The sequence below is a fragment of the Cupressus sempervirens genome, chromosome 8 (assembly GCF_028749045.1).
Source record: "Cupressus sempervirens isolate cs-2001-9-10 chromosome 8, ASM2874904v1, whole genome shotgun sequence".
Lineage (NCBI taxonomy): Eukaryota > Viridiplantae > Streptophyta > Pinopsida > Cupressales > Cupressaceae > Cupressus > Cupressus sempervirens.
In genome coordinates this window covers 725,009,732-725,030,698 of record NC_143125.1, presented here as the reverse complement: position 1 = coordinate 725,030,698, position 20,967 = coordinate 725,009,732, and positions in this window count along the sequence as shown.

Below are 20,967 nucleotides of genomic sequence, written 5' to 3'. Positions count from 1 at the left end.
TACATGATTTATGTCTTATCTCTTTCAGCCATTGGTGTGAAGTGCAAGAACTCTTTCTCTCCACTAGTGTTTTGTGGAAATTAGTAATTTTCATGACTGTATCTCCCTGACTTATGAAAGATAATATAAGTGAATCTCTCTTCCTTGTGTCGTTCATCTTGGTCTTTTGATCTGCATGTGATTATTAGAACAAAGCAAGTATGAATGTGTATATCCTTAGTTTCATTCTAGTTCAATAGTGCATATATGGGTAGAGATTGGTCTAAACACTCTATTTTGGTGCATCACCTCTTTTGATTAGATTACATAGATTTGTTTTCATGCTCTCTTTCTCCCTTTTCCTCTCCAAGAGTAGTTAGGTGCATCCTGATAGTAAGAGGAAGTTGGCCTTCTTCGAAGACTCAACCTCATAGTTCAAGTCCCATAGCTTGGAGGTTGTTTCGATGTTTCACCAGGTTGTCCTCATGCATAGGCTTTGGAAAAGGGTGCAAACCTAAGTGACAATAGTTTTTGGCATGCCTGGTGGGACAACTTTTCTTGAAAATTTCAAACCTACTGGTGTCCAAGGGGAAGATTTCAAGATCAATACCGAGGAGATAGTACTGGCTTCATTGTTTAATCCTTCAAGAGGCTCATCCTTCAAATTACTTGGTGACTCTGAGATTCAAAAACATATTTGGTTCCAGACCAAAGTTGCAATGATTCATGCCCAGAGCTAAAACAAGGGCATCTTCTAGAGGTAAGTTTCAGTATCAAGAGCTTTCATTTTCAAACCCTAGAAGAAGGAAGACTAGAATATCTTTATCACCAGTGAGGAGTGTAATAGTAACAAATACACCTACAAGATCTATCTCTACTCTTCTTGCTATTAGATCTCAGCCTAGACTGCCATCAATACATATTAATAGATCACTTGTCTATATGGCGTTGCCTAGAGCTCATACTTTTACCACCTTCAATGGTGAGAGCCCTCTCTTATTAGCCCAAAGACATGACATACCAGTAGCTACCCTCAAAATTCTACTAGAGTTTATTGGTGAAACTTCTATCTCTCCATCAGAGCACATTCAAGAGGTTGCAAATATTTGCAATATCCATGGTATTATAGAGGATGATGTTGTAGTTAGTCTCCTAGCCTCATCTTTGAAAGGAAAAGCACTACAATGGTTTAGAGGTTTAGCTCATAGTTCTATAATAGATTGGGATGGATTAGGAGTAGGATTGTGTAAACATTTTGAGGATAAAAGTGACTATTTGTCACATTTAGAGCCATTCACTACTATAAAAATAGCCCCCCATGAATGTATGACTGATTTTAATTATAGATTTCAAAATACATTGGATAGAATACCTACTTCAATGAATCCTACCCCTAGTAATGCCTTCTTGCATTACCTTAGAGCTTTTAGCAATGATATTGCCACTACAATCCAAACTATGGGAGGAGATACCTTGCCTAATGCTTATGACATAGCAATAAAATTAAAGAACATCCTAATACAAGGAGGTAAGTTAGCTCCAAGGCCTCCTATGCTTTTCTTCCCTAATGTTCCAAATCATCAACCAGCAATAGCTCCCTTTCCAACAACTTCTACATCACAATCCCTTGTCCCAGTCCCTCAAGCTTCTACATCTTCAAATGGGATAGATGAAATCAAAGAGATTATGCAATCTTTGATGTAGAACATGGACAAAAGAGAGAAGAACCTTGATAAAAAATTGCAAGATCAAGGGAAGAGGTTAGAAAATCAAGGAAAGAGGCTGGAGGATAATCTCTCTATGATGCAAAAAGTCAGCAACAAGGTGGTGACTTTAGAAAGACAACAAGCTCAAGGTAGTAATCCTCATCAAGTGCAATATCAAACTCCAAGTAGTGGTAGGCCTCCAAACCCTAATCATTGGAACAATTCTTTTGATCAGAGTAGGTAGGGTGGCCATGCTTCAACCTCAAATGTAAACCAAAGAAGGGTCATAGTCACTCAAAATAATATCGCTCAAGATAAAGATTTTTGTCCCTCCTGTAACTACTCCTATGCCTATTGTATGTGTTAGAAGGTTGAATCTTTTATGGCTTTGATAGTCCAAGAATCTACATCAAAACAATCATACAAGGAGGACCAATTTAAAGATGCCTCAGATATGCAAAGACAAGGTGATTTCTCTTTTATGAATCATCAAATGGAGGAGCATTGTAATGTAAACTAGGATTCCATTGCTCATAACACTAGAAGCAAAAGAAGAGCTATGGAAGATGTTGTCCCTCCTCCTCCCAATCATGCCTCAACTTCAAATGCAGTATCTCATGATCAAGCAACAAATAATCAATCAAGTACCTTTCAATAGCAGAGGCAAAATCATGGTAGAAATGATACAAGTGATCCTTAGGTTATTCCATCTCAACCTCATACAATTGCAGCTCCCAAAGCTTCTACCAAAATACCTACTATGCCATTCAGTGTGGTAAAGAAAATGAAGAAGACAAATGTGAATATCTCCATATGGGATGTTGTTGCTACTATACCCATGCAAAAGAGGTTGTTGCAGAAAGAATTGGAAAGAATTGAACCAAAGGATCAAACACCTAGTATGGAAAGTGCCACAAGTCTGGTACAACCATCAGATAGGGACGAAGAAACAAGAAAAAAGGTTAGACCTCCTGCATTCTATTTTTCTCTAATTATAGGGGGAAAACTAGTCCATAATTGCATGATTGATTCAATGGCTAGCAGTTAAGTGATGCCTATGTGTGTTGCTGATGCTTTGGGAATGAAATATGAGCCCATTGTTAAGGATGTATTAAAGTTGGATGGTAGTATTGTCAAGACTATAGGGATCCTTAGGAATGTGGAGATGGCCTTACATGCATGCCCTAGTTGTACTGTAACCCAAGATATCTTTGTTGCTGAGGTCAAACCATATTTTGTTAGCTATCTGTCAAGAGACTTTATTGCCCAAATAGGTGGTTTCATATCTTTTGATTGGTCATATATGTCATTTAAGATGAGATATGGAGCCAATGCTTCAATTAAGGTAGAGCCTCAAGCCCTCCATCATACTGAATCTTACACCCCTAATTCTATCAACATGAATTTCACTATCCTAGAGATGGATGAGAATGACATAGTGAATGAGCCTATCACTCCCCTAGTAGAGATAATTGAATTTTTCTTGGATTAATGGGCTGATGCATATCAATTTGATTCTACATCAGAAGCTTGAAACAGGTATCAGTACATATTGTATATTCAAAAAAGATGCTCTAGTTCCCAATCTTGTAGGTACTAAAGAAGATATGAGTGGGATATGGAGTATGTACTTAGATGGGTCAAGGAATAAGGTTGGGTCAGGGGCTGGTGTGATGTTAATTTCTCCTGCACAAGTAAGGTATTACTTCTCCTTTAGGCTCCAATTCAGTTGCACTAATAATGTAGCCAAGTATGAATCCTTGATTCAAGGTCTCCTACTTGCTCAAAGAAGAGGAATCCAAGCCTTAAGGGTGTATGGAGATAGTGAGTTGGTGGTTAACCAAGTTAGAAATCAGAATATCACCAAAAATGGTTTTCTCAAGTCTTATAAACATAAGGTACATGATCTTCTTGAAGGTTTCAATGCATTTAATATTCAAAGCATTACTAAAAAGAAAAATGTGCATGCTGATAGACTTGTAGCAATAGGTGCATCTTATGATGTTCTATGGAATCTTGAAGAGGAGAAGAAGCAACAAATTAGATTGGTAGTAAGGCCTGCCATCCCTGATAACAACATCCATTGGCAAGTGTTTGAGTATGATGAACAAATTGTGAGCTTCTTGCAGAATGAGGCAAAATTTTTAGAGAGGAATTAGTCAAGACTGTAGGAACAATATAGTGACCAAATCATTAATCTCAAATCCAACAAGTTGCCTAAAGGTCTCATTACCTTAGAGAGTGTTTCTGATCCTAATCATCAAGCAAGAGGTAGGGCTATTAACCTAGCTGTAGATAAAGATGATCATATTCAAGGCATGGTTGCTGATGGAAAGTCCTTAAACATGGGGAAGGTATGTTTTTAAATTGAACAAGAAAATTTCATTCATCTATGTCAAGAGTTTAATGATGTATTTGCTTGGACATATGATGACTTAAAGGGTTTTGACCCAAGGTTATTTCAGCATAAAATAGATTTAGTTGATGATATAAAACCAATAAGACAAAAACAGAGGCCAGTGAATCCCAAGATTGAACCCCTAATGAGAAAGGAGCTATCCAAGTTGATTGAGGCCCACGTAACTTTCCCTATCAAACACTCATCATGGGTAGCAAACCTTGTCCCTGTTAGGAAGAAGAACAGAGAAATTAGATTATGTGTGGTCTTTAGGGACCTTAACAAAGCTTTTCTTAAAGATCACCGTCCTCTCCCTTCTATGGAGCAGATTTTGTCCAAGGTTAGTGATTAAAAGAGATTTTCATTTCTTGATGGATTTTTTTGGCTATAATCAAGTGCGGGTTAAAGAGCCTGATAGGTACAAGACTGCATTTACCACTAAATGAGGTACCTATGCTTATTATAAGATGCCATTTGGGCTAACTAATGCAAGTGCTACATTTTAGAAAGCAATGGATATGGCCTTCAAGAATATGATTGAAAGGTTTGTCTTAGTTTACCTTGATGATATCACTATGTATTCAAAAAATGTAGAAGATCATTTTGATCATCTAAGATAGGTATTCCTAAGATGCAGAGAGTTTGGGGTATCCCTTAACCCCAGCAAGTGTGTCTTTTCTTCTAACCAAGGAAAATTATTAGGACATATTGTATCTAAGGATGGCTTAACCGTTGATCCAAAGAAAACAAAAGAAATACTTGCCCTTCCTCTTCCTAAACACAAGAAAGGGCTGCAAAGTTTCTTAGGTAGGATAAATGTTGTGAGAAGATTTATTCCAAATCTTGCTAACATGGTGAAACCTCTTATAGCTATGCTCAAGAAAGGTATGGTCTTTGCATAGACCTAGGAAGGGAGGGAAAGTTTTGAAGAGATCAAGAAACCATAGCCTTAGCCCCTACTCTCATGAATCCAAATTTTGAGACGGATTTCATTCTTTATACCTTGGGTGGTGAGTCAAGTATCTCCATTTTATTGACTCAAACAAATGACAAGAATGAAGAGCAGCCCATAGATTTCTTTAGTGAAGGGCTTAATATGAAGATAAGTATAGCTATGTAGAGAAGAAATCCCTTGCATTCATCAGAGCTTTAAAGAAATTTAGACACCTCATGTGTCATATTAAGATTCATTTATTAGTACTCCATGCTAGTGTGAAGGATTTCCTTTTGAACAAAGATGTTAGTGAGAAAAGAGTTGGTTGGATTACAAAGGTAATGGAATATGATGTTGACATTCAGATTACCAAGCTAGTAAGAGGGAGGGGGTTGTGTAAATAGATGTTATCACCTCAAGAACCTAGTGAAGAGGCTGCTATGATACTGACAGAGCAACAAGAGGTGAGAAATAGTGACCCAAGGAGTTGGATGGATGATATGAAGAATTTTTTGCTAGGAAATGGATACCCTCAAGGGTTAGAAAAAGCTAAAAGGAGATAGTATAGATTGCAGTCAATCCTTTATGTCATAATTAATGGCATCCTTTTTAGAAAATATTTTAATGGAACCTTATTGAGGTGTATTGATATAGACCAAGCTGAAAGAATAATCAAAGAACTTCATGATGGCTATGATGGTGGAAACTTCTCAGCAAGGACAAATGCAATGAAGATCATGAGGGCTGGTTATTACTGGCCATCTCTATTCCATGATTGTTATAGGTATGTAAGGAAGTGTGAAAAATGTGCCTTCTTCTCTAGCAAACAAAGACTTGTAACTTTTCCCCTTCATCCTATTCAGGTGGATCAACCTTTTGCTTAGTGGGGATTGGATTTCATAGGTCCTATCAATCCTTCCTCATATTTTGGTCACAAGTAGATTTTAGCTACTGCTAATTACTTCACCAGATGGACTGAGGCAGTTGCATTGAAGGATGCTACTAAATCTTTAGTTATCGAGTTCCTAGATGGAATTGTGACTAGGTTTGGTGCCCCTTCAACCATTATTTTAGATAATGCAAAGTCTTTTGTTGGAGCTCAGATTTGTACAGGGGCAGTGGATCATAACATCTATTTGAGCACATCCTCAAATTATTATCCTCAGGGTAATGGTTTGGCTGAGTCCTCCAACAAGAATCTGATCAGAATCATGAAAAGGACAATAGAAATAACGAGAGGTGTTGGCATAAAAAATTTAAAACTGCACGGTGGGCTGACAAAATAACGTCTAAAAGGTCAATGGGGAATTCACTACAATTTCATTGGAGTTCCCATCCCTAGAGCTAGCTCATCAGCTAGAGTTGATTGAAGATGATGCCATGACAATAAGAATGGCAGAGTTGATTGAGCTAGAAGAGAAGAGAAGTAAAGCCATGCAGACCCTAGAGACACACCAGTAGTAAGTACAAAAGAGTTTTGATAGGAAGGCTAGGATCAAAATCTTTAGGGAAGGTGATCTAGTTCTAAAATGGGATGCATATAGGGCAAAACCAAGAAAACACTCAAATTTTTATGCATTATGGAGTGGTCCCTATCTGATTGAAAGTTGTAAGCAAGCCAATTCTTTTCAGTTAAGCAGGCCTAGTGGAAAAAATTTTCCCATCCCAATCAATGGGATTTATCTCAAGCCATGTTCCTGAGGATTGAGATTCCATGTATATAGTTAGTTTAGCTTCATTTCCAGTTTGTCCCCTACTTTTCCAAGAAGTGCACGAGCACATTTGTCTTTGTGAGATAGCAAGTGTTCTCAAAGTTTTGAAAGATGTAGGGGAAGGAAGATTTCACCCCTAGTTCCAGTTGTAGAGACAAGGGTTTTAGGGTTTTCCTCTTACAAGTAGGGTTAGAGTTTCACAGTATTTGCAAGATCCACATTTTTCTTGACTCTGTAGCCCAATGGATGCTTTAGGCCCTTGGTCATATGCATAGAAAGCTAGCACCCCTTGTGAGTCACCAAAAATGTTATGTATTGTGCCCTCGCCAAATATTTAAATTTTAAATGCTTGCCTACCAATAGTCACTTCCTAGTTTTAATGCTATTTTAAATGCCCCAGAAATATCAAAAAATTGTTAAAAGATCAAACCTTATGATTTATTTTCGCGGGCCCGCAAGTCTCCATCGTCATATCTTCCCTAGATCAATGGCTGGTGTTATGTTGCTACTGGAAGTTGCATGTTGTTTTGTATTAGCAACATAGAACCCTTTTGCCACATGTCAAGTGGGCCCATCCTTTTTTGCATTTTTTCATTGGTGCCAAGTTTTGTTCCATCCACGGTGGGCGCTATGGCGCTATTAAAAAATCCATGCTTTTCGCCATTAGTGACATAGCGCCCAGACAAAAAGTGATACTGTGGCAAAGTTTTAAAGGAAGGTGGGTCCCAGGCATGCCCTGTCAGATATCAGTGATGAATTTGTTAGACACATTGGCAATTGGTCATCTTTTCATTGGCAGAGATATGACTATGTAGATGTGGGCCTTGCTTCACTTGGTGGTCAGAAAATGAGTATTGTCAGACAGGTTGGCACATGGCCAGTTTCTATAGGTCAATATAGTGGTAGGTCAAACCCATCTTTCTCACTGTCAGATCAGTCTAGATCAATGATGGGCATTATCTCGCCATGGAAAGCTACAAGAATTTTAACCATAGTGACATAGTTCCTTGCTGACACATGGAACAGATGATGTAATGGTCTCGCCCTTCTCCAAGTGATATTATAGCTCATCCTCAATGGTCGTTGTTAGGTAGGTCATAGTACAGTGGCAATTTTCATTGGTCCATTCAACCAGCTCAATGCATAGTTGTACAATTTTTTGGATCACTATAGATCTGAGGGAAATCCACAATAGGTGCTATCTCGCTATGGAAAATTGTGAGAACTTTAACCATAGAGACATAGTGCCCTTTTTCCACATGGATCAGTGAGGCCAAGTCTCACCAGGATGGATATCCTTGGATGTGCCAAGTGTTTACCACATGGATCAATGGGCCCAGTTTGGCAGAGGTGGTTCAATTTGTTTCTTTGGTGCCAAGTTTTGATAAATCTACTGGCACTCGCTACCTCACTATTTGAAAAACTCTACATCTCACCATTAGTGAGATAGTGAGGCATCATGAAATTCATGGTAGGTGGGTCCATTTTTTATGTGACATTGCCAAATTTTTTGATGACCTGTCGGGGCTCGCTAAGTCACTACCAGGAAGTTTGTGGTTTTCTCTGATAGCGAGTTAGTGACTAACCTAAAAATGAAAAACATGGTAGGCTTAGGAAAGGGATGCCAGGGTGGACATGGTGACTATGTTGAGGTGTGTGCCAGGTTGTGCTAAGTTGTTTCATGGGCCCAAAAGTTTTAAAGGGGCAAGTGTAGTGTATGGCGAGTCTTTCACTATCTTCAGATCAGCATGGATCTATGGTCCTGACTTACTCGCTATGGAAAGATGCTCAAGATATGCATAGCGACATAGAACCTCACTGACAAGTGTCCCAGTGGGTCCGGTTAAGGCATTAATGGTTAGTGGCTAGCGGTTAGTATAACGTCACGGTTAGTTAAAAGGCATGGTCAACTCAAGAGGACCCCACAAGGTGGCAAAAGGAAAGATGCTCATTGGTCCACGTCACTCGTCCTACTTGCAGATTTTAGTTGACTTGCTGACTCTGCTGATTCGTGCACCAAAGAATGATAAGAAATTAAGTTTTACTGTGCAATTTGATCTCTGTAATCAATCCCAACCAACCTAGAGTGAATGTGAGATAAGGAAGAACACTCCACCTCCAATCCAATCCTTCTACTTGCTCAAAGTGGCTTAATGGCTCCATTTCTATCTTCCCAAGGCATTATTTGACATGAGGATCAGATATCATTGTGTCTCGATCTATACCCAAATTGAATTTTCTTCTAGATCCCCATCATTGTTCTCTACAAGACTTCAATGCAGTGGTTGTAGAATAACTACAGTTAGAGTACATCTTAGTTATGCATGAACTATAAAGGTATTTTTTGTGAATTTTGATAAGGTCGATCATTCTCTATTGTTCTCTACTATTTCTCTGCAATTCTAGTGTAAAATTCCCTTTTCCTTTGAACTGCATGATTTCTATCTTATCTCTTTTAGCCATTGGTATGAAGTGCAAGAACTCTTTGCCTCCACTAGTGTTTTGTGGAAATTAGTAATATGCATGACTGTATCTCCCTCACTTATGAATGATAATATAAGTGACTCTCTCTTCCTTGTGTTGTTCATCTTGGTCTTCTAATCTGTGTGTGTTTATTAGAATAAAGCAAGTCGGAATATTTATATCCTTAGTTTTATTTTGGTTTAATAGTGCAAATATGGGTAGAGATTGGTCTGAACACTCTATTTTAGTGCATCACCTCTTTAGATTAGATTAGATAGATTTGATTTCATGCTCTCTTTCTCCCGTTTCCTCTCCAAGAGTAGTTAGGTGCATCCTGATAGTAAGAGGAAGCTGGCCTTCTCTAGAGACTCGACCTCACAATTCAAGACCCACAGCTTGGAGGTTGTTTCCATGTCTCACTAGGTTGTCCTCATGCATAGGCTTTGGACAAGGGTGCAAACCTAAGTGACAACAGATACCATTGGAGGAACGTTGTGGCAAAAATGATGTTGTTCATAGGCTAAACCCAACCAACTAGAGCTAACGGAGTAGATGATTTTATCCTAGGACCAATGATATGAAATATAGACAATCTTTCTCATTTTAACTTAGCAACATTTCCACTTTTAGGAATATGTGAGATATATATGCCAAATCCAAACAAAGTCAAATTTCTAAAAATTGAGATAGGTTTTTGTAGGCCTAGGTAACATAATCCTATAGCTCTTGAGAGATTGTCAATACCTTGCACGAGGTCAAAGAAATGTCTAATCAAATATTGCAACCCGATGGTGCTTAGAGAACATTTGGGAGCTTCTATTCAGTATGGTTGATACTATCAGAGGGATGTTGTGGATGAAATGAGGTTGGTCCTAGGCTCAACCTAACCAACTAGACTTAACAAAGCAGATGATTCAATCCTAGGTCCAATAGTTTGAAATATACACAACCTTTCTCATTTTAACTAAGAAAAGTTACAACTTTTGGAAATATGTGAGATAGGTTTTTTAGGCCTAGATAACACTATTTTATAGTACTTGATAGTTTTCCAATTCCATGCATGAGCTCAAAGAAATACATGATCAAATATCATATCCCGATGGTGCTTAGAGTCACTTAGGGATGCTTCTATTCAATGTGGTCAATATTATTGGAGGGAAATTTTGGATGAAATGACGTTGTTCCTAGCTTAAAATTGACCAAATAGAGTTAACAGAGCACCTATGGATTGCTAGGAATAGCCAAAATTGTGCATTAGGTCCTAAGTTGGTCAAAAGTTGATCAATAGGTTAAAATATTTTAGGGATAGGAAACTAAGGTATTAAGATACTTAATAGGTCATAAGAATCTTAAATAGGGTCCTAGAATATTCCTAAATGGGCCCATTCGACCAAAAGATGTCAAGAGAAAAAATTGTTGAAAAGTTGCAAAGTTATTTGAGCAACTTTTGCAATTTTTGCAATTTTTGTAAAAGGTTAAAAACATAGATTTGAGAAGTTGTAACTACCCATGCTCAGGTATATGAGCATGGACAACATGTTTTGGAAGGTTATAAGTTTTCTAGTGAGATTAAAAATCTACTGGAGAGATTGAGGGGTGTTGGGCTGGTTGGTTTGAAGGAAACCATAGAGCATGGGGCATGGTTGAATGCATGGATATGGAGATGAGGAAGAGGATTCAGGGCATGGAGTCTAATAAAGGTCATTTTCTCATTTCTCAACCAAAATTTTTACTTATTGTGTACTCTTTGTTAGGATTAACCTCAAACACAAATAAAAATTACATGCAAATATAACCAATACCAAAATATAATAAATTGCATAGAAGAGAACACAAGACATCAGGATTTAACATGGTTCACCCAATCCCTAGGCTACATCCACCACCAAAAAGTCAAATATTATTATGATCTAGTGATTACAACCTAATTACTATTCATAATCCCTTACATCCCAATGCCATAACAAGAACCATTTTTTGAATCACACCTAACGAAAATCCCTAACCCTAAGCCCTTTTGTACAATCTTTTTGCCACTTATAAAATTAGGGTTAGAATAATATAAAAATAGTAGTCAATTCCTTTTACAATATAAAGTCATTTTTGGCTTTAGGGGTGTTTCCCCAAAAACCCCCATAGGGGTGTTTCCCCTCAACCCTACCTTGTACTATAATAGGAAGCACACCTAGGATGCTATCTTAGGACCCCATAGGGGCACTACCCCTTAACCTAGTCTCAAACCCCCATAAAAATAATATGGGAAAAAATCATGCTGAATAAACCTATGAGTCTAATTAGACTCCATATCACAAAAATTTCCCATTTGGAGACTAATCAGTCTCCATAAAAATAACCTCCCACTTGGAGACTGATCATAGCACTGCTAAACTTGTAGCTCCCACTGGAATATCAAACCACCCCTGACTCTCCTATTCTTTTATTCTGTTTAGTCTAGAAGACCAATGAACACTGAAGAGGAATTAAATTTCTCCCTTTTCAAGTGCTACCTTTATAAACCTATATGTTGGATTCTCATCTGTATGTATATTAGCCATCTTTAACTATCCATCATTGAAAACTGATCAAATGAAATGATACCACAACCAAATGTGTTTTTTCTTTGAATGTAGAACTAAAGTCTTTACAAGATGAATGGCACTCTAACTATATGTAAAGAAATAATTATCCCTCTAAGGGTGTCTCAATTCTTCCAAGAAGAACTAAAGCCATATCATCTCCTTGGCTACCTCTATAGCAGCAACATACTTTGCCTCTGTAATGGATAAAGCATTAACCTTCTGTAACCTAGAAACTCAATTCATACTTGCCTCACCAATAGTAAATATATAACCTATAGTACTCCACTTGGTATCAATATCCACTACCAAATATGAGTCAACATAGCCCTGTAAGTCAAGAGTAGAGCCCCCAAAGTGTAGACATTTTCTGGATGATACCTCTCAAATATTTGAGAATCCATTTAACTACATTACAATGTTCAATTCCTGGATGACTCATATACTTGATAAAAACTCCCACTACATGTGCAATATCTGGCCTAGTACATACCAAGCACACATCAAGCTTCTTACAACTAAAGCATAAGGTACCTTAGACATCTTGTCCTCCTCTTCTTGTGTCTTGGGACAAATCTCCATAGTCAACTCTAAATGACTAGGTAAAGGTGTGCTGACAGCTTTAGCATTCTCCATAGAGAAACTTTGTGACACCTTCTCAATATAATCAGCCTAAGATAATATCAATTTCCTATTTTTCCTATCTCTACAAATCTTCATACCATGGATTTTTTTTGGTGCCCCCAAATTCTTCACAGAAAACGCATGTGCTAATTGGCATTTCAACCCCTTAATATTATCCATGTTAGAACCAACTACAAGCATATCATAACCATATAAATATAAAATAATGTAGTTATCATCATCCAACCTCTTAAAATAAATACAATGATCTAAATGACACCTACTATATCCATGTTCATGCATAAACCTATCAAATTTTAGATACCATTGCTGAGGTGCTTGCTTCAAGCCATATGATCTCTATACAACACTTTCTCATTGAATATGACATCCTTGCTTCTTACAATTTCAAAATCCCAAAGCCTATAATCAAATTCATTAATGCTGTATCCAAAAAATACACATTTCTTTGACATAGCTTACAGCTTAATTCTATTTATAGAATCTATATGAGAAAATGCTTCATAATCGAAAGTTTTGAGAAAAGAATAACTCACCTTCTTACCAGTCCATGTTTGCTCTAGAATACCATAACCCAAAAGGAGTAGAGGGACCTCTATTAATCAAATATACAAAAGCATTGATAGCCTCCACCCACATATGTACAAGCTCTAATTTCTTACTTTTATTTTGCTTCCCAATCTTCACAAAACTCACTCTCATTTGTTTTCCATACAAACAACTCTCATAGAAATCCATATTAACACATTTTAGACCTGCTAAAACTTTCTTTGAATGAATTACTTTCATAGCTTTCTCACTCATGTGCCCAATTTTTTTGTGCCACAGTGTTGTATCAGAATCTATAACAACTATTTGTTCTCCCTACTCAACTGCAACACTTGTTCTTGAACATTCATTTTTCTCTAAAACAATTAAAGTAGAAGGAAAAATATGACATGTAAAATGATACAAGATGCCTACTTTCACACTTTTTGCTAATACAAGGGAACCTTTTTAAACCTTCCAATTTTTATCATTAAAAGTAACCACACAACCCTCACCACCGAGTTGCCTTACTGAAATTAAATTCCTACTCAACCTTGGAACATGTCTTAATTCATGTAGTGGCCAATAATTCCTATTTCGCAACTTAATCTTAACTTTTCTCTTTCCAAAAATCTAACAGGGTTCATTATCCCCCAAATAAACAAGCCCAAAAACCCCTTGGACATAATCAGTGAAATAACCTCTATGAGGTGTATTATAAAATGAAGCACCATAATCTAAAACCCATGAATCATCAACATTTTCTAAAGATAGAAGCAAAGAATCCTCTTTTGATTTGTTACTTACCACATTTGTCTCCTTGTCTCCATCTTGCTTTTCTCCTTCCTTTTTCTTTCCAATCTAGTAGTCTTTCTTCTTATGTCATATTTTACCATAGTACTAGCAATCCTTTGGTCCTCTTGATTGAGACCTCATTCCCTTTGACTTTTCTCTTGACTTCCCATGATTTTTGGAATTATTTCCTCTTTCAGTCATTTTGCCTCTGCTTTGTGCATTCAAAGCACTTCTTGATGTAGATCCACCTACGAATTTCCTCCCAATTTCCTCACTCAAAATAACACTGATCACATCATCATATTTTAGGGTACTAAATCTAGAAATAGAAATACTCAAGTCATTACCAAGCCAATCTAGCTTTCAGTCAAAGAACACAAAATCAAGATAGCATTAATTTCTTCATCAAACTTGATACCCATAGAAGATAACTTACTATTAATAAAATTAAACTCATTTAAGTGATCTGTAATAGATCTACCTTCTGCCATTTTCTTACAAAATAAATGCTTCATGAGAAATATCTTGTTTGAACTGGAGGGCTTTACATACAATTCTTTACGATTTCCATCAAATCTTCCATCATATTTTCTTTTGTAATATTAAATGCCATTGATGGTGCCAGGCATAATCAAATCCTTCTAATTGTCTTTCTATCTAAAATATCCTAATCATCATTTGGCATAGATCCCTGATTCTTGGTTAGGATTAACGTCAAACATAAATAAAAATTACATGCAAATATAACCAATACCAAAAAATAATAGATCACATAGAAGAGAATACAAGACACCAATATTTAAAGTGCTTCACGCAATCCCTAGGCTATGTCCACCAACAACAAGTCCAATATTATTATCATCTAGTGATTACAACCTGATTACAATCTGTAATCCCTTATTGCTCAATATTGTTGCAAGAACTAATTTTTTCATCACACCTAATGAAAATCCCTAACCCTAAGCCCTTTTTACACAAGATTTTTTCCACTTAAAAAGTTAGGGTAAGAATAATATAAAAATAGTAGCTGATGCCTTTTATAATATAAGGTCATTTTTGGCCCTAGGACCTCGCAGGATGCTACCCCTTGACCCCGTCTTGGGGGCACTGCCCCCAAAACCCCATAGAAATGATATGGGAAAAAATTTCACAAATAAATGCCCAAGTTTCATTAGGCTCCACATCACAACATTCTTGACAACTTTTGCAATAAATTGCAAAAATTGCACTTTTGCAACATTTGCACTTAGCAACTTCTTAACAACTTTTTGCACTATTATGTAATTTTTCTTTTTGCATGCTTTATGTAGTGTGTTTGGGTGGTTAATCACCCCTTATAACTTCTTTTCAACTTTATTTCCAAAATTTTCTCAATTAACTTTTGAAAGTTGCAAAGTTGCACGATGCAACTTTTACATTTTTTTGTAACTTTTCACCAATTTGGTCAAATTTGTTGAGGATAATTTAATATTTTGAAGATAATCCATATCTAAGAGACAAATCCATATAATTTGAAGATATAAGTTGAAGATAATTGAATATATTTTTTAAGGATATCATCAAAACCACAGAAAAGATTACAAGAGACAAATTAATAACAAATTTATAACAATGAATTATGCTCGACACTAGGTTTGATAGGATTCAAACCCATCATTTTGTTATTCCAAATCATTTTAAGTATGAAACTAAGATTTCAATTCCCTACTATCTATATTTCTTTGCTAATGAGAGTATAATGGATTATAAGAAGAAAGTGTACTCTGACCTTGCCTTCCATGATGGTTTGTTATTACTATTATATGAGCATTTTAAAGCTCAAACTAGTGTAAGGGATGTTTCCCAAAAGGTCTTTTCATCCTAATAAATAGATAGCTCATACTTCTCATCAGACATAGAGGATAGTGTAGGTATGCACTCAAGAGAAGAAGAGGATGTGGTGAAAATCGTGAAGGATGTGGATAAGAAGAACAAAAGGAAGCCAAGGAGAGGTTCAGAGAAATGATTAAGTGGGAGGAGGAATCATAGGATGATATAATAATGAGGAAGAGGAAATGGACATAGATAGGGAAGGCAATGTGAGAGAGGATGGATGGAGTAAGGCATAGGCTAGCAGGAAGGTGGAGAGCTTAGTTAAAAGGAAAAGGGGAGGGGAGAAGGAAGTTGAGAGGGCTTGCAAAAAAGGTAAGGAGAGAATTTATAAATCTTTGGAAGAGAGGAAGGAGGAAGAGGGCATAGTAAAAACCACATTTTCTCTGGATGAGGAGTGTAGAAAAACTATATGGAGGAATTTTCATGAAAGTGCAGTGAAGATGGGGCTTCTTAGAGAACATATTAACCTAGAGGTGCTCAAGGGAAGGAATGTAAAAAATTAGTTGGAAGAGCTTATTGACCTAGGCCAAGTGATTCTTAGTGACAATATGTAGGAAATGAGTTTGAACCTCCTAAACAATGCTAGAAATAGCCTCATGTACAATTTTTAGTCCATAAAATGGATATTTCATGAAATTGAGGAAAATATAGTTCAATTTATAGGGATGGGAAAGGTCTAGAGGGGAGGCTGACAATGTCAAAATTGGCAAACTGGAGGATAGGGTTTCAGAGATTGAAAAAAGGGTGGAAAGGATGGAGACTATTCTTCACAACTCAACTAATTAGAGCCTTAACATAATTAAAGGGCTAAATGGTAACATCATTTAGTTACATGGGATGATGGAGGAAAATGAAAAGGGAAAGAGGATAAGGACAAAGAGGGAACTAGCATGATTGAGGAAGAGGTGTCTTTGCAGGGGGAGAGCCTGAGCATAAAAAGTAGAGTGAAAAAGAGAAAGAGGAATGAGGAGACTTGTCAAGAAGATAGCCAGTCGAAGACCGACAAGGTTGAGGCCAAGGAAGAGATGGAGTTAAAGAAATAGGAGTTGGCTAAAGACCCTATCTTCTAATTGGACTACCTAGTTTCTGGCTTGTTCCCTGGATTTTTGCCTTTTATTGTTTGCTTTCATTTGATGGTCGAGTTTGGCTTATTGTTTTTAGTGTAGCTTGTTTGTTACACCTAGACTATCAGTTTTATTATGTTGTTAACTAGTGGGTTTCAGTAACCCCTATAAAAAACTTATTTTTCTTAATCAAAAACAAATTTATAACAATAATGCACAATATATACATCTCTTATCACTATTATATACCAAATTTGGCATCTAAATATACACATGTTTGACATCTCTTGTCAAATTTTTATGCAAAATAGGGCATCTAAATATGCACATGTTACATGTCTTCTCTTTTTAGATACAAAATTTTCCATCTAAATATGTACATGTGACAATTCTTATCAATTTTTTATACAAAATATGGCATCTAAATATGCACATGTTACATTATCATATTTATATAAAAAAATTGGCATCTAAGTTATATATGCACATCACTATAAAGTTGTAACATTTCACATAACATATATTAAAAGAAATTCAAAATTATTATTCTATATGTAGAATGATTCAGCTATATAGCACAAAATCAATCAAGGGAACCTTCTAGATCAATTCTAACCCTTAATGTATCAAGTATTGCCTCATTATAAGATTCACATACTTACCACAACTTCTTCTTAAGAGGCCCACAATATAGTATCAATTGAAATTTTTTTAAACAATAAGGTTAGATTAATGAAGAATATATCTATGTGTCTCAAAATCCTCGGTTAACAACATGATACAATTCTTGATAGGGTATGTACATTTAATTATAAGCACAATATAAAGTCAAAAATGATACATTATACATGAAAAAATTGACTTAAAGAGATCTTCATGGTAGTGGAAAATAATATACTACCTTCTAAGCCATGTGCCTATCACAATGATAGATGCTACTAGGTACTCAATATCCTTACCATCAATGAATGTAGCTATTTGTTTCTTTATGGGCTCAATACACCAACTTAGAAAGTAATTTTTTCCTTCATCATTTTTCTCATATGCAAAACTACATATACATGAATTTCATTATATAGAAAGATATGTTAATGGAAAAGTTGAAAGTAATCTATTTTAAACAAGTATTAAATTGATAACTTAGTACCTGGTTCAACTAGATTAGATATAGGCTCAAAATATGTTAATGCTTCAACCTGGTTGAGTTTTAGTGTTGTAGGAAGTTTATATGAATTAATTGGATGCAAAGGTCTACAAGACCATTGGTCAATTCACTCTTTTGGTTCACATTCATCCCATAAATGATGAATACATGAAGAGAAAAATCATGCAAGTTTTGTAGTATGAATAGCTAGTGATGTTGCATTTGAACTTTGAAATGAATGCATCTCACTTGATCCTATAAGTGTACAACAATCTTGTAAATTTTCAATGCTAGTTTCATGTATCAACCAAAAATATCTAGAAACCATAGACTTACCTATAATACCTAGTCCCATCATAGAATTGCACCATTGGAAAATTATTTCAGCATTTTGTAATATTGTGTCACCTTCTTACTTTAATTCATCTCTACTAAGGGCTCTTTTCACACATGCTCCAATACAATCATGCTCTCTTTTCTCCATGTCCTGGCTCAATGAAATTCCAAAAATATTGTGCTCCACATGTCACATGCATCCTACTCAACCAATAGAACTTCCTTACATTCTTAAATTGTGTGTTGTAATTTTCTTACCATATAATGTGTTGATTGGATCTTTCATCACTTTCCCTGAAATTGTCATAGAAAAATCTAAAAAATCATTGCATAAACTTTGATGAATGAGTTTGACCATCATTGATATAGAAGTGATACTCTCTTAATACTTTTTTATCATCCTATGTGTTATCATGTGCATGAATAAATGTTCTATGTACAAACATTGGCAGTTGTAATACATTGGTTTCACTTCTTTTTGAGGTTTTAGTGTATAGTTTTTAGTGAATTCAACAACCTACACAATCGTACCCAAGGGAAAAGTTTCCTTACACAATGTGAATTTCTCATCTAACCATCTAGCTCTATGTGTATGACCTATATAGTCATAAACTATTTTTTCTTGAAACAATTTCATAAAATCAGCTATACATACATCACTTTTCACTAATTCACACCTCTTTAATTAATTTCCATCTTTAACACCAGATATAACTAACTTGTACTTTCCAAGAGAAACTATTGTCTTACCAATTTCATCTATGTTATCTAGATGTAAACATCTATGCAACTTTTGTAAACCACCACACTAAGGGAAAAAACCTTTCAAACACATGGTCTTATAATAAATGCACCCATCATCTCATTTATATAGTACACTTGCAATAAATTATCTCAGTGACTTAGGAGGTAATTATAAACCATATTCTAAGAATATTTCATTATTATGCAAAGTACAACATATATAACGATAAACATCATAATGCAGAGAAAACTTAGCATGAACCCTCTGATAACATATAGTACATATATGATTTATCTTAACATAGAATGTTTTTTTCATCACAAAAAACCTTTGGCTGATTTTAATTTGAGGAAATCTTTGAAGAAACATTTTATAAAATTGTGTTTGAGTCATATGCAAAACAAAATTTTGCATGTGGCTCATAGTTTTCTTTTCCAATTCATCTTTTTGGTTTTGTGAAGACCTTGTGTTTTCACACCAAAAGTTTTAGATTAATATTCTTAGTGCATCAATAATAACTTTATCCTTATGTAGATTTCTAACTTGTAATGACCAAAAGTTAGTCTCACTAGAATTCTCAATTTTCTCTCTCCTCACTGAGGCTTTGAGTAATGTTGTTCTACTTATCCTTAATGATTTACTTATTTTTCTTACCATACAAGTTTTTGTTATTTCCTTTCCCATTATGGTTGATGTGAGGAACCATTGACTTGTATTAGCATCTTTAGTACATTCTTTTGAACCAATGGATTGGTATGCATGAAATAGATTTCTAACAATGCTTCTTTCACTACTATTTTCAAATCTTCTTCACCCCAAAATTCTCAAATCTCTTTTTAATTTCAGATTTTTAACCATTTCAACAACAAGTTGGTATCTTCCCCTTTGATTTAAATTTTTGAAATACTTATTCCAAATCTTTTATATAATTCTCCTACAATTTCTTTCTAACATTTTATTATGCATTGGCTTAAAAGTATTTTCATCAATGTCGATTAGAAACTTTGGTTTTCTACAAATTACTCTAGGAGATGTTGATGTACATGTATTCTTTGTATTTTCATTACTTACATAATGTGCATTCATCATTCCAACCTAAGATGTCGCATTAGGGGCATTAGGTGATGTAAGTGTATTTGTCATAATCATTTCAATTGGGGTATGTTGAATATTTTTATTTCTCAAATTAGGTGCATTTGTGACATGGTTATCAATAGGTAGATTTTCATCACTTACATTGGAAGCATTTGATGAAATACCTTCACATAATCTCCTCATATGCTCCCTTATTTTTGTTGCCACAAATTTTTCAATCATTCCTCTCTTGTTCTTTCCCACATTTGTAGATGAAAATTACCCTACAAAAATAACATGAATGAAATAAAAAATAAAATACAAAACTAAAAAAATTTGCATGATTATTTTATGCTCAATCATATGGTACTAATAGAAAATAAGATGTTGGCACATGAAAAATATAAAATTTAGCATTTCCAAACACAAAAAGTCTTACACTTGTATACTTGGTATAAAAATACATGGGAAATAGTAGTAGAATCTGGTGGACCATACTAAAATAACATATAATCATTGACATGTTTTATGAACAACTTTCAATAACCTAATCAAGTTTTGTATAACCTAATAAGGTTATTGAGCTCTAACTACATTGTCCATATGGACAAATAACTCAATTGGGTTCTTTATTACAACTAAAAAAAGGTAGATTGAAGGATGGAGGAAGTGATGGAGAGAATGAGAGAGAGGGTGAGGCTAGGATAAAGAGATAGAATGGGATATGAAGAGGGATAGGGAGTGTGTGTGAGTGTGTGTGTGTGTGTGTGTGTGTGTGTGTGTGTGTGTGTGTGTGTGTGTGTGTGTGTGTGTGTGTGTGTGTGAGAGAGAGAGAGAGAGAGAGAGAGAGAGAGAGAGAGAGAGATTATGGGAGATCAGAGGATATGATAGAAAGAGTCAAAGGGAAGGGGATAAGGGAGGGAGGGAGAGAGAGAGAGAGAGAGAGAGAGAGAGAGAGAGAGAGAGAGAGAGAGAGAGAGAGAGAGAGGATAGGAC